The sequence below is a fragment of the Oryx dammah genome, unplaced genomic scaffold, assembly GCF_014754425.2.
Source record: "Oryx dammah isolate SB20612 unplaced genomic scaffold, SCBI_Odam_1.1 HiC_scaffold_9, whole genome shotgun sequence".
NCBI classification, from domain to species: Eukaryota; Metazoa; Chordata; class Mammalia; order Artiodactyla; family Bovidae; genus Oryx; species Oryx dammah.
The window spans coordinates 15,704,125-15,718,274 of NW_024070193.1; the positions used below are offsets into that span (position 1 = coordinate 15,704,125).

Sequence of the window (14,150 nt, forward strand, 5' to 3'; positions counted from 1 at the left end):
ATTTTATATATATATAAATGGTAAACTGTAAAAAAAAAACCCACACATTTACTGAGCACCTACTATGTGCCAGTCACTACATGGTAATTTATTTATCCTATGCATTATATTTAAGTTAATTTATTCAAGGTCTTCAAAGCAAGTGTTTACAATTATAAACCACTTTATAACATTCTAAAACAATTACAAAGTGAAACCAGGATAGTGGAGCAAAGTGAAAATCACACAGTCATGTCCAACTCCTTGGGACCCCATGGACTATACAGTCCATGGAATTCTTCAGGCCAGAATACTGGAATGGGTAGCCTTTCCCCTCTCCAGGGGATCTTCCCAACCCAGGGATCAAACCCAGGTCTCTCACATTGCAGGTGGATTCTTTACCGGCTGAGCCACAAAAAGTCACACTCAAACCTGCCCAGCTCAGTACAAATGCTTGTGCCCAAAAAAGTGACCTATAAAATGCCACCAGGCAAGGTTTGATTCTTAAGAAAGAAAGAAATCAATGTTTTGAAAAGGGAGCACGGATTTGCTTTACAAGGAAACCAACTGATGCGAAGGTAACTCTTATCCCCTCCTCACTTTTCCTCAAGGAAATATAAATGGCATTTGTTGAACCAAGCCCTGTGGAAAGTGCTTTACATAGGTCACTTCGCTGGAGACCAAAGAATAAACTCACAGGTAGATGAAAAGGTTTTGTAGAAGGAGGAGAAAAGTGCTGATTACAATTATATTAAAACTGCCAGAGGTCTCCTGTAAATTTCACTAGCATTCTTAGGTCTCTTGCAAAAGCCCAGAACTGCCACTAGACAACAAAGTAGCAGACTTTAAAAAAAAAGACAATTAACCCCATAAAATAACACAGATGAAAACACAAAGGGAAGAAAAGAAGTGAGGTCAAAATAAAAGAGAAAGAAATCAACATATGAAGAGACAGGATAAGATTTTAAATGAAGTCATAATAGAAACCAGATGAAAAACCTAAATGGAAATGTAAAGTTTCAAAGAAAACAAATCAGGGAGAAGGAGAGGAATTGGATGGGAAGAAACGACTAGAAGTTACTTCAACTTTATACAGAGCAGTAGATAATGGGGTCGCAAAGAGTCGGACACGACGGAGCAACTGAACTGAACTGAACTGAGATAATCCAATGATTCTCATTTCTGAGGTCAGGTCTCATGTGAGATCTTAGGTAAGTTACTTAGCTCCCCAGCACCCACACCTCACAGAGTAGCACTGAGGAGTAACTTAGCAAAGCACTGAGCTCTGGGCTGGCACCGAGAGAGGAGAGCCTTCCATATAACAGCAGTGGTGATGCCCATGATCATTAATGCTATTAACACCCTGCCAGGACCTCCCACAGATTTCTTGGAAGGCTGCTGTGATTTCAGAAAATGTGGTCATTTTGGACCATTCTCCTTCAGTTCTCTGTGCAAGTAGCACATCTGTGTTTGTAAGGCAACAAAGCAAGACACCAGCATGAAGAGCTAGCTACAGCCTAGAAAAGAGGAAAAAGAGAATACATTTTCCAAAAAGCTTTCCTGTTCTCTGGAGAACCCTGTGTCATCACAGGTCACAGTCCCCACTCAGCACAAGCATTCTCCAGTCTCCACTAGACTCCCATGATCACTCTGTAACAGTTGCTCAAAAAGCATCCTGAGGATACCTAATGAGGTTAGCACCTGGCAGATTTTTTAAGGTGTCCGCAGTCACCAGTGTGGGATTGACAAGATTATTATAAAATATTAGGCAACGTTCTTATAGTCAAAGCTTGAGTCCTTAAAATCATCTAATCCTTGACTTGTATCATGAAAGTACTGCAAAGAAACAATTGGCAGTAACACCACTGGGTATCACGAAGGTAAGGCAGAAGACCCACCCTAAGTGGGTATTATTTCTACTATTTAAGACACAATCAGGTTTTGTCTCTTCCTTGCTGTATGGACCCTGCCAGAATGACAAAGCTCTCCACTATCCTTTAAAAGAAAATCACCTTGCCTGCTATTTGGCCAAGCACAGAAAAAACAAAGCCTTAGAAAAGATCATTCGTTTAAATCAGGATTAATTTTCAGCACATTTACAATGTGCACAGTATGATTCCACTTTTTGATTAACAAATAATATATGCAGAGATAGCTGTTAAAAATTTCCAGAAGAGTATATGCATTAATTTTTAAATACAGCTATCACTTAAAATTTTTCCACAGTTATATTATGCTATCTTAATAAAAGTGTACATACTGGTAAGGGAGCTCTTGATTCCAGGTTCGAGTGATTGAATTGAAAAGAGATTTTCTTTATAGCAACCGTTTAGAGAAATATGTTTAAGTCATGCCAAGAAATATAAAAAGAAAGTGGCACTAATAAACCCCAAAGAAGTTAAAGTTGGAGAGGCAGCTAATCTCTGTCAATCGGTTTCTGAATTTGACCAGGAAACAGCAACCCACTCCAGTATTATTGCCTGGGAAATCCCATGGACAGAGGAACCATGGGGTCTCAAAGAGTCGGACACGACTTAGCAACTGTACAACAGGTTTCTGAATGGGGGATGCAACGGGTGTTGATCAGCATTTCCTTTCTATATGACCACAGCCCCAGCATGCAGCATTTGAACAGCACAGAAACTCCGCTACACATCTGTGGGACTGTCTGTAAGAAGAGAACTTCCCACCATTAATACGTTTTAAAAAAACACACACTAACTAATTCATGCTGGAAGTCCAAATCCTCTCAAACTTCATTAAGTGATCAGACTGAGTTCAAAGATATATGCAGAATAAAGAGAAAAACTCAAGCCTAGAGAAAACTGGGGAAAGCAGGAAGGTTAGTGAACAAAATTCTACAGTCTTAACAAAGTTTTACAGTCAGGAAGAGGGTAAACCAGAGGACTTGGTTAAGTGGGTCAAAAAATAAATATTTCAGTTGCATAAAAAGCCAAATTTGAGTTCAGATTTTTAGTGTGATATGCATAAATACTGCTATTTTAAAATTTGCCTTTACTTGAGATTTACTGGGACTCTGCCTGAGGCAAGATATTTTAATAGTAATAATAAAACACCAAATAGTACTTACAGCAAAGCATGTGTGGCCATGATGTTTTAAAGAGGAGAAAGAAAAGGTAATTCTGAACATCTGTATTACATTTCCACGTGATAAAACCACCACACTTCAAAATTGTTCTGAAGTTTGGTGGAGCTGGAGTGGGGGTAGGGGTGGACAGTGGTTCATGCAGAGGAATGTTTATTTTAAAAACAGAAAGGGAGACTCATAGGCCATTTGGGGGAAAGCAAAGACGACAACATTTATTGTAAAATAAAACTGCCAATTAATAGTGAGAGTTCAGTAGTCAAAAAGTGAGGTCATGTGTCTTCTCAGATACATCTTTATTACCTTCTGAGAATGAAATGTCTCTAATTTGCACCAAGTCCCAACCTTCCCAGGTGACATCTCAGACCAAACACTGCCCCCAACTCCTTGCTTCTCTGCTGCCTTTCCTCAGATGGAAGGAGAGAGAGGAATCAGAGAACGCTTCATTCTTTCTCTCCTATACACACACACACAAACACACCTCTGGTTTTCTTCAGGCTTAAACTCCCACCTCCCCTCAGCACGTATGTTTCCTAGTTGTATCCCCTGTGGTCAGTCTTTGGGTCAAGAAATATCTTGATCTGGGTTGCCCTTCCTCAGTGAAACAGAATTTCAAACAGGTGGGGCTGAGAATTACTGTATTTGCCATGTCCACAGGCTAACTACCAGAAGGAGGCGTCAATCACTCTACACCAGAGTTCACAACCCAGGTGACTTTAGTCCCCAGAGGATATTTTACAATGTGTGGGGCTGTTTTTAATTGTCACAACTGGGAAAAGGGGAAAGGTATTACTTGCATGTTGTGGATATAGGTCTAGAATACTGTTAAATACCCTAAAATTGCACAGGACTGTCCCCACCACAAAACATATCCTCCTCCAAGTCAACGGCACTAAAATTGAGAAACCTTGCCCTATACCGATGAAGCAAAATTCCATTAATAGGCAGAGTCCTCTCTCATCACTAAAAATGCTCAAACAACTGGCAACCCAGTTCACACACCCAAACATCACCAAAAGAGACCTGATTGCCCTAGGGGCTGAAGGAAGGACCAGGGACAGTAAGGGGATTTCTCAGGTGTCATTCTGATCAAGTCCTAGGCTTCACCTAAATACAAATACTTCCTGTAGGAAAACCTAGCAATTATGGTGCAAGTGTGCTGTCTTCTGACTCTTTGTGACCCCATGAACTCTAGTCCACCAGGCTCCTCTGTCCATGGAATTTCCCAGGCAACAGTACTGGACTGGCTTGCCACTTCCTCCTCCAGGGGCCCCTCCCAACCCAGGGATCAAACCCACGTCTCCTGCAGTGGCAGGTAGGTTCTTTACCACTTGGGCCACCTGGGAAGCCCAAGCAATTCTACAGCACATCAAAAATTACTGTAAGTAAATACTTTTTAACACAATCTGTATACACATGGGCACTTTGTTTTTCATGCTAGTTCCTTCAAAGCAGCAACAGACTTTTAACCACTAATTGCATAAGCCTAAAAAAATATCAATAAACACACTATTTTTAAAAATATTTTTAAGAGAAGGACAAACTGGAAGCCTGTGCTTTAGTTAAGTCAGAAATTCCTAATTCTAATGGAGTTTCAATGGCAATCTCCATTTCTCTGGTACTTTCTAAGTTATTGAATACTTCACACAGAGTCCCTTTTTAATCCACACAAGTTACCTTAGCAACACCCACCATTACTAAAAGAGCTGCAGATTTTTGTGATAACTGGCAATACACAAGGTAGTATAATTCTGGAGATCAAAATCACCAATCTAATAATTATAAAAGAAAAATGTACAGAAATGAAAAAAATCTTGTCTTCCTATTTTAAAAAAACTCAAAAGTTATACATAAAAGCAGTAAGATTTTTACACTCTACATATAATTAATGCACATATTTTTTAACCAAATATCTTGTTTCAAAATCTGTTTACCTATTATAGGAATTAGGAATCTCCACCTATTTTTCTGAAGCTGAAGCTCCAATATTGTGGCCACCTAATGTGAAGAGCCAACTCACTGGAAAAGACTCTGATGCCGTGAAAGATTGAGGGCAAGAGGAGAAGGAAGCGACAGGATGAGATGATTGGATGGAATCACTGACTCAATGGACATAAGTTTGAGCAAACTCAGGGAGACACTGAAGGACAAGGAAGCCTGGAGTGCTGCAGTTCATGGGTCGAAAGAGTCGGACATGACTTTAGCAACTGAACAGTAACCACAACAGTTTTTCTTAAAGGGCCAACCAGTTAATATTTCAGGCTTTGAGGGTCACAGGCAAATGAGGATATTACACAGGTACTAATATAACCATTTCAAATGTAACTATGTAAACAGGTAAAACCACTCTTAGCTCCCATGCCATAAAAAGCAGGTGGTTGGCCACATCTGTGCCACACACTATAACTTGCAACTCTTATTCTAAGTAAACAGTGATTCTTTATCACTATAAGGTCTCACTCATCTTTCTTTTTTCTTTTTCTACAAACAGTTCATATATAATTATATTTTTGCTTTAGTAAGGAGGGTTTATTTCATTCTTTACAACTGCTATAAGCCACTTAGAGGAATCAACCAGCAACAAATCTGTCTTCTTTAACTTTCTATCCAAAGCATTTAAGGCACCCTTCAACCTGTACACCAAACAGGAAACACAAATAAAGCTATCCCTTTCAACAGAAACAGGTGGATAGGAAAGTAGTTTTGCTTCTCCAAATCTATCCAATTAGAAGAGCAATGAAATGGGGCACTTATTAGGAGGTTGTAAATGCCATTTTAATGTCTCACAATTGACAAAGAAAGAAACCCACAATACCTAATAAAAACTAGATAAAAAGTAAAGTCAGTTTGAAGAGGGAAAGTGTTTCTTTTAGGCAATGAGGTAATGCTAACACAAAAAAGTTGAAAAAGAAGGATAACTTTGAACAGATGAAATGGGAAGGTCTAATTCTAAGCACCCCCCACTTTCCCTTATTCTCTGCCATAAAAATCCACCTCTTCCCTGGGAATTCATGGAGCACCTACCTGTGTAGTACCATGCTTATCTTAAGCAAGTACTTTCATTTTCATGAGCCACAAATGGACTGAAGAGGCCTAGCCCTGGTGGTACCTCCTGCATGACACTGTCTAATCTGCTTACTGACCCCATGGATTTACAATCCCCAATTCAACAGGACCTGATAAGATGTAGCTAAGGGGGGAAAAAAAAGAGAGCACGAGCATTTTGTATTTTTTTTTTTTCCTTTTTTGCCTTTACAGAGAAAATATCCCTGAGCAAGAAGTCAGAAGATGAGGATTCTAGTCTCTAGTCTCTTCAGAGATTTCAGGGTGAAATCCCTGGCAGCAACCAGGAGTGATTAGGGACAGATGCCTGGAACCAGAAGGCCCAGTTTTTAATTTTAGGCCCATCACTACTTGCTCTGAAAACCTGGAAGAGACACACCACCCATTTGGGCCTTGGCCTTCTCATCTGAGAGGCAGGAAACCGCCACCTACCCGGGAGTATTGTTGGGAGGCACAAATGGCACTCCTTGAAAAGTGATTAGCTTATGAGTGCTCAGTGAATGTTACCTGTCATCACTTCTTAATCTCTCCGAGCCTCAGTTTCCTCAGAGGGTTACCAGGTACATCAGAGGAAATCATTAAAATGGAATATGTTCCACAAACTATGAAGCCTCGCCCACACATAAGGTATTAGCTAATATTCCCATCCAAGACACAGAGGACTTTGTTACAGCTGAGCAACTTCCCACTGTTGCAATTTGAGATACACACTCAAATATCTGCAGTACTGCTGCTTTGAGAACTTTCTCACCAGTGAGGTTTTATTTGTGGTACACTGTTTCACCAAATGATGACAATAAACCATTAGGTCAGCTGCCACAAAAATACATTTCAGAAAGCAGTCACACACAAGGTAGAGCAAGAGGACAGGGCAATGAAGACAGTAATCAGCATCTCTCCCAGCAAAATGTCCTGACTTCTCCCCACTACCTCACCACATGCTCTCTACCCTGCCACTTTCTCTTCTCAGCAGGTTGCAATATATGCCTTGTGCCTAATGACTCCTTGGGGGTCCACAAGTCTCTGTTACTGTAAAAAGCAACAAATCATTAAAATCAATATGGGGTAAAGCTTCGACCATTTCAAATTAGCATGCAGTGTTCAAATTTAAAGAATGTATTAGAATTTAAAGACAAGGCAAATGCTGCTAAACAGAAGTGAGTACATTCCCTATGTCATCAGAAATGTGAAGATAAAAGTTATGAAACCCTGCTTTCAGATGTGTTGTTAGCAAGGTCCAGAAGGAGTGCTTTTCTGCAAAGATTCTTCATTGGGATCTATTCTGATTTAAATGCCTGGAGAAAATAGAACTCAGTGAGAACAAAGGAAATCTGTATCAAGTAGGCATCAGCCAATGTAATCTCAAAAGATACCATATTAAAAATTAAGTGCTTTTTTGAGAAAAGAAACATGAAGTTCCTAGAGTCTTCTCCTAAGTAATAATAATAGTAAGTGACAATGGAGCCTTCAGAACAATCATATAAACTGGGAGCTCAGTGGTCACAGATAATGAAGTATGTATGAAAGCAACTACAATAAAATGTGACCAGGAGTCAGAAGTACCTTGTGCATCTTGGGCAGAACTTCACGATCATTTCCTCAGTCACATTCTTGTCCTTGGTTGGACAGCTCCATCAGGATGCCATCAAACTCTTATCCATCCAAAGTCTCTTCTCAGCCCCAGCTCCTCCTACTGACGATTCTCTCCTGCCGCCTGGCCCACCACCTGCCTACACCAAGGCCCACAGTAGTTGTCTGCTCCTCACTCTCCTAGGACTCAGTTCCGGAGTTTCAAAGTCCTGCCTGCTGATGGGGATGACCATGACCTTGACCTTCAACTTCTTGGCCACCACCAGGATCCAGATTCTTGGTCATCTGAATGACAGTATCCTTCTAACTTATCTCCATCTCTTTATTCTCTCCCTATCTAATCCACTATCAGTTAGCAGTTAATCTTTTTTGATCATGCCATTCTCCAGGGACAATGTTTCCAAGGCTGCCCAGAGCCTACCAGGTAAAGACCAACTTCCTGTGTCACATACTCAGAGCCTCAGTGACATGACCTCAAACCTCCTGTTCCATTTTATTTCCTTTCCCTCCTGACAGAGGGAGTTTCAGCTGCTCCAAACTCCATGTACCCCAAGCCCTCCTCTAACGCTTGGCTCAGCTATCTCTTCTCCAACCGTCCTTCTCCACCACACAGGTGTGGTGAAATTCTTCCAGCTCTGCCATAGATGAAGCCAGCTGTCAGCTCTGCTACCCCTAAGCTGCACAGCATTTAAATGCCATTCAAGATCCTCCTGACGCACTAGCCCAAGAAGCAGTAGCGTATTGTGGTGACAGATGTAGATTCTGGAACTAAGTTTCCCAGGTTCTGATCTTGGCTCCCACACTTACCTATGACAAGGTACAATTACTTAACCTCTTTGTGCCTCAGCTTCCTTATCTGTATAATGGGGATTATGACGAGTTTTCCCTTAGTACAGCCCCTGGCACAGAATAAACCTCAATCAAGTGTGAGCTGTTTCTTACTTCCCATCTGAATCCCTGACATACTTGCCATGGATGCTCCCACAGCATCCTGCATACGGATGTTCAAACTGTGCCCAATGATATGCAACACATTTTGAAAAAACTAAAACTTCCAGTTAAGACTACCCTCAAAACTATTGCTCTATTCCAAACACAGAGCAACAATAGAGAAAACAAAAGAATATTACACTTGTACAATCATTATAAACTTTGCCAGTACTGACAAAATAAACCACAGAGCAACTCTCATGGTATTAAACTATTTTTTACTCTTCCAAATATTTACTGAGCATCTTGCAGGCAATATTTGAGGCCTGGAAATACTGGTGGAATGTATTGGTTAGGTTAAAAAGTACTTTATTAAAATCGCTATTGTTAGGTTCTGTATACATATATATATATAACTCTTGCACAAAAAAATGTAAAATATTATGTTTATGTGGTCACTTGTGTTTGGGAATACTTTCTGTGATAAGTTTTCTTGGTAGAAATAGAATCTATAATCTGTATAGTCAGAATTAGAAATGCCTGCAACAGCAAAATCGTGGCTCAGCCAGCCCAACTGGAGACAAGTGCGTATTAAAGAGAAGGAGGCCATATGGTGTTGAGAGAGGGGGAACTAGGGTGGAGATTAGAAGTTTCGGCAATGATTATATAGGGGAGGTTTGAGCTGTTAGTAAAAGGTTTATGAGCTCAAGAACTTCTAGGTCAGACTTTGCCTTGGTGGATTCTTGCTGGCCTAGGGACAACTTGGATAAATAAATGAGGAGACCAAGAATTCATGTTGCCTTGCCCTCTTCCTCCCTGCACCCCTCCCCCAAGAGCATGGAAGGAAGCCCAGGCCCAGTGTCCTGAGGGCTTTACTTGTCCTGGGTTAGTAGCAACTGTGGTCCCCAACGACTTCAGTGTTCCACCTTGCTTTCAAAGACAGGTAAGCTGCCCAAGGGTTTTAGTATAGGAAATCAACAAGCATGGCAGCAGAACGTATATCCCTTCCCTTCAAACATCTTAGAGTACAATTAAACTAAAGACTCCTAACTCTGTCTTAAGGATCAGCCAAGAAAACATTAAGGAGCGTGAATATAGGAGGATCCTAGCACATAAACCTGCTTTTTCTTTAACAAGATCAGTAGTATTTTGGGTATTTGATTACTAAAACCTTCATATGGAACAGTATGTTCTCGGTGGAAAAAGCTAGAGAACAAGGTAAATTATTACTACATCAAACAATGTCTTATCAAATCAACCTGTATCCAAAAGCATCAGACAACACTAGTGAGTAATGCTTGTATTTAAGCCAATACTTCAGCTCACATTAGCCTGTCGGTTGTAGTTCTTGGGCGATGGTTCTGGTCTTCCAAATAAGCTGAGATCATAATCTTTGTGTTGTTGTTTCCTGCCAGGCAGAGAAGTGGTTTCACCCTCAGCCTTTTCCAGACCACCGAAAGACAACGAGACACTAAAGCAACCTGACTCTGCCCATGTGCGACTCCTGCCAATTCTAAATCTCCCGAAACAATAGGCTAAACAAGGCCAGTATTCTATGAGATGAGGTTTATATGAGGTCCAACACCTCTGCCTGAGAATGAATCATAAAACCACTAACACTCCATTCCCCAGCATTACACCATTCAGCCCCAACTGGGTTGAATCGTGCAAAATGAAAAGGGAATCGGGAACACACTGAACTTAAAATCTCAAGTACATTTTAAATCCTGTTTCAGATTCATTTAAATTAACAGAGGTCAGGTGACTTCTTTTTTCAAGTTAGGTTATTCTTACTGGTTTAATACCAAAACCAGTTAGCCACATTTTTCCAGTAAAAAAAAAATAAAATAAAATACCCTGACAGGGGAGCAAACATTCTAAAACTCAGTAGAGATTGTGGAAACAGCTTACAATAAACTCTGCCTTCTAGAATAACCGATGGAGGAAATTAACCAGTTTTTTGGCTGTGGGAAACTATATGTATATTATTACATATTTTATAGGTCACAAATTAAAAGCACAATTTGTATTTTCTAGCGCAGTGTTTTTCCAAACTGTTTTACAAAGAACAACAGTGCAACAAGAGAAAAGCAAATCAAGTCAATTTGAGAGGCTCTACCTTCCCCAGTCCTCTTCTTGGAAATCATTGCTGTAAGCTCTACAAAATTCAACATTTTCCCAAGTTCATTTAGCCCTGCAGCCCTTTTCCTCTCAAAACATATATCAATAGTCCACAAAATGGCCATACTGTGGAGTGTACTTTCGAAAAGATTCTTCTAGAACAGGAATATAAGAAATGGTGTAAGAGCTGAGACTCTGGAGGCAGCCTAACTCAAATATCAGCTTGTTAGCTGTGGGAACTTGGGCTAGGCTTTTTATATCACTTGTGCTTCCGTTTCCCCAGGCAAAAAGGGGAAAGCAGAAAATGGCCATACCTCCTAGACATGGGCCTTGACATCTAACTGGAACAGTTTTCTGAGAGCCTTACATGGCTGGTTCCTTTTTGTCACTGAAGTTCACAATGTCACCTCCTCCAACAAGCCTTCCCTGACTATCCAGTGTGAGGTTGACCCCACTCAGTGCCCTAGTACTTCACCCTCTTCTTTTCCTCCTGATACTTTTCTGTTTAACTGTTTTTTAAACTGATGTTTTACCCCAATAAAATATTATCACCATGAAGTCAAGTTTTATCAGTTAACATTACTCTATCCCCAAACAGATCCTCAATAAGCAGTCACAAAATGGATGGGTGGGTGGATGAATAGATGAATGAACAAATAAGGTGGTTATGAGAATTAATTGTGAATCAAGGTCGAACATTCTTCACAGAGCCCAACACATACGCATCTATCCAGATGTTGCTATAAGAACATGTGATGAACCATGAGTGGTTAATGGATTCATAATTATAATTCTCACACTATTTAACTTACCTCTTCCTGCTGTATAGTAGGTAAACATTTCATGGCATTTATTCAGAGGTGTGTTGGTAAAGAGGCTCTCAGGGATGGCGCCAAAGGGGCAGTAGACCCTGAGAGTAGCATTTGCTGACTTCCATGGTGTCAATATTCCCACCAAAACCAATTTCAAACTACCAAAATTACTGGAAATATACTAAATGGCTCTCAGAAGCCGGTAACCTCTTTCTCTTGGGAAAAGTCCTTTCAGGCCTCAAAATCTTATTCAACTCCAAGTTTTAAATGAGAATTTTTTTTTTAACAGACACCTTTTTCACATTCTCCATTCTTGAGGAGCCAAGATAAGGGTTATCCACTGACTTTAGTCTGACGCTCAAGGAAAACAGTTGGATGTGTTGCCTGCATTTTCTGTACCACTCCCTGTGAGCTTTTGGACTAATGTTTAAGGTTTTAAGCATGACATATATTCATGCCAGATCATTACAAGGACCAACTAATCCCATAAAACATAAATCAAATGGTGTTTAGATTCATTTAAATGAAGATATCCTAAAAGAATCAAGCCACCATCAAGGCACCATTAAATATTACCAATGAGCAGAATCTGTTAAGAGAAGACTGACTACCTGATCCCAAGATCCCAACATGGTCAATGATGCAGATGGGGATTTCTCCGGTATCACAGCCTTGCTGTACAGGAAATATGACCCCCTGGCACCCAAAATAAAGCAGCAGCTTTTTTAAACTATAGCAATCTACTAATCTTTTCAAGGTCATCAGGAAAGACCCTGATGCTGGAAAAAACTGAAGGCAGGAGGAGAAGGGGATGACAGAAGACAAGATGGTTGGATGGCATCACCAACTCAATGGACATGTGTTTACACAAGCTTTGGGAGTTGGTGAAGTACATGGAGCTGGCATGCTGCAGTCCATGGGGTCTCAAAGAGTCAGACATGACTGAGCAACTATACAACAACAATCTACCAACCACAGTTTGGAGATAACACAATCAAAATTTCAAAATCCACAGACATTCTACATGAAATAACATGGCAGTAATCACTGCTTCTCCTCTGTAAATTAAATGGAAAGTCTATAGTGTAAGCCAGGAAGATATTCTTTACACAGCAATAGATAGCTAATACAGTGGAGCAGAAACTAATTCACCCAAAATTCAGCAGCTTAAAAACATACATTTATTATCTCACAGTTTATGTGGAAGAGGAATTTGAGCACATCTCAGCTGAGTCTCTCAGAAAGCTGCAATCAAGTTGTCAGCCTAGAAACTGTTATCTCATTGAAAGAATCAACTGGAGGAGATCCACTTCCAAGCTTACTAAGTGATGACTGGCATTTCTCAGTTCTTTGTGGCTTTCGAGTGAGGGTCTCAATTCCTTACTGGGTGTCAGCTGGAGACTACCTGGAGGTTCCTTACCACACAAGCCTCTGCCACATGGCAACTTACTTCAAAATGTCACGTGAGTGTATATTCCTCAGTTCTTTGTCTCGTCACAACAAAGATTTGGAGTGACAGACATTAAAGCCCCCTCGGCATGTCACAGCTCTCAGATCTTGGATAGACCGTATTATAGCTCTCAGGTCTCGAATGGACCATGTTATAGCTCTTAGACAAATCAGTGTTACAGCTCTATTTTATTTAGAAGTTAGCAGGTAAATCCATCTTCGAGGCGTGAGGCCACATCAATCCAAAGACACAAGAAGAGCGCCCCAACGCGCAGGGGAGAGAGAGCAAGCTAGCTTTGGCTCCTCTATTTATATGTTTATCTCTCCCTGGGCCTGTCCTGTGTAAATTGGACCAGCCAGGAGTGTTGTTTGTTTTACCTGAGGTCCTCATTCCGGTCCTCAGACATTATTTTGTTCTATTTTTGTGGGCTTTTCCCTTCCGTGTCTTTTAGCCACCGCCATTTTGGACTCCTTTTCCCTATTCTACCTATCTAACAAAAGCATGCCAGCTGAGATGGCAGACTGTACAAACAACATGGAAGGAAGAGTCTTACTAGTAATCTATTAATCTAGTAATTACTAGTAATCTAATCATGGAAGTAATATTGGCATCCCACTACTTTTGTCATTCCATTGTTTAGGATCAAGTCACTAAGTTCAGCCTAAACTCAAAGGGAGGAGATTACATAAAGATACGAATTCCAATAGGTATAGATATAGGGGCCATCTTAGAAGTCTTCCCACCACATTCACACTCTTGGAATATGAATGGGAAGACCAAGCCCAACAAAACATATCTTTAAGTATCTAATGTGAAGCCAAGCTATCTGACTTCCCAAACATGTAGCTAGGGTCTCATGAGAACAAAACCAAGGAGAGTAAGCATAGAGGATATTAAATCCAAAGACACAAAAGTCTACTCAAATGTTGTAAGCAAATACAATCTAATATCAGAGAAAACCACTGGGAGCAGCTGTATTACCAAGTTCCAACATGAAAGCCATGCTTTCTGAGCAATCAAACAAATGACTCACTGGAAGGACTGCCCATCCAGAAAGATACATAATGCCAAGAAATCTAGTTTGGTCTGAAAACAAATG

The 14,150-nt window shown here is 40.5% G+C and overlaps 1 protein-coding gene across 6 annotated transcripts in view; it reads right to left on the minus strand.

Annotated features, from left to right (window-relative positions):
• Positions 1–14,150, minus strand: part of ERC2 (ELKS/RAB6-interacting/CAST family member 2) — a 900,269-nt gene that overhangs the window by 701,108 nt on the left and 185,011 nt on the right. The gene's annotated exons all lie outside the window — the stretch shown is intronic.